The sequence below is a fragment of the Wasmannia auropunctata genome, unplaced genomic scaffold, assembly GCF_000956235.1.
Source record: "Wasmannia auropunctata unplaced genomic scaffold, wasmannia.A_1.0 LD336106.1, whole genome shotgun sequence".
NCBI classification, from domain to species: Eukaryota; Metazoa; Arthropoda; class Insecta; order Hymenoptera; family Formicidae; genus Wasmannia; species Wasmannia auropunctata.
The window spans coordinates 3,442,525-3,443,723 of NW_012026784.1; the positions used below are offsets into that span (position 1 = coordinate 3,442,525).

Here is a 1,199-nt window from a genome sequence, read left to right on the forward strand (position 1 = left end):
GCGTGCGTGCGTGCGTGCGTGCGTGCGTGCGTATCACAGTAGAAATAAAAACGGAATGAGTGTGTCTTCCCTGTAAACATCCATATGTTGTTCCGTACGCATCCTTCTTTCGAGAGAATTTCATCTTTATGCAAGATAATGCTCAACCACATATTGCGAGAAGAGTAATTGATTTTCTCAATAAAATTGCCATAAATCGACTCGAATGACCAGCGAATAGTCCAGACCTAAATCCCATTGAACACGTATGGGAAAATCTTAGCAGGAAAGTGCGAATCACGTACCGGGTTCCTCAATCACTGCAAAAACTTCAGAGAATTTTCGAAAACGAATAGAATGCAATTACACAGAATGAAATTAAAAGACTAATAAGGAGTATGTCTGATTGCATGAATGAGGTAATACGCGCACAAGAAGGTCATACCCACTATTAATACATAAGCATGAGCGCTCGCGTGCGCGCGCACACACACACACACACACACACACACACACGAGCGCGCGCGCGCACACACAAAATGAGATTCAATTCCGACCCGTCAAACTTTATGCAGCTCATATTGGGATGAAAACCAACTTGAGCTAATGACGGCGGTACCTTAAATGTGGGCTAACTCAGTGAAAAATAATCGTATCGAACTCTGTAAAAAAGAATTTTAAAGATAAAAGTCCATACTTTCATGTGCATTTTGTTCCATTGAGCTGCGATACCTGATTCACGTTGTGCATCGTCGCAAACTCGCACCTTTGATAACAAATTTTACATCTTCTCATTACGTCATCCACCATTTTGTAAAAAATTATCGCTTATAACTGCCGTTCAAATATTCTTAAAGTGGACACTTGAAGCTTCATTTTGCTTTTTTAAACATATTTTTATCTTCATTATTTACCAAGTTATGATCATTTGAAATTTGATAAATTTTTCTTAATTTTTCAATGATGTACTTTTTTTGCAGCTGAATGTTAAAACGAAAAGAATCAAAGGTCAATAAAACAAACAAAATACATATCATATCATTTAAAATTTGATAATATTAAAGTTGGACGTTTTGACTTGACTAACAAGGGAACCTCGCGAAGTGTCAAATTCTGATCTTAACGAAACTTTTTATACATGTAGGTTACCTAAATAGATGAATTTAGAAATTAGCAGTTGCGGCCCAAAAACGATTTAAAGGGATGAAACCACCCCTTAT

At 37.1% G+C, this 1,199-nt stretch overlaps 1 protein-coding gene across 1 annotated transcript in view; it reads left to right on the top strand.

Annotated features, from left to right (window-relative positions):
- Positions 1 to 1,199, top strand: part of LOC105456718 — a 3,440-nt gene that overhangs the window by 2,097 nt on the left and 144 nt on the right. The gene's annotated exons all lie outside the window — the stretch shown is intronic.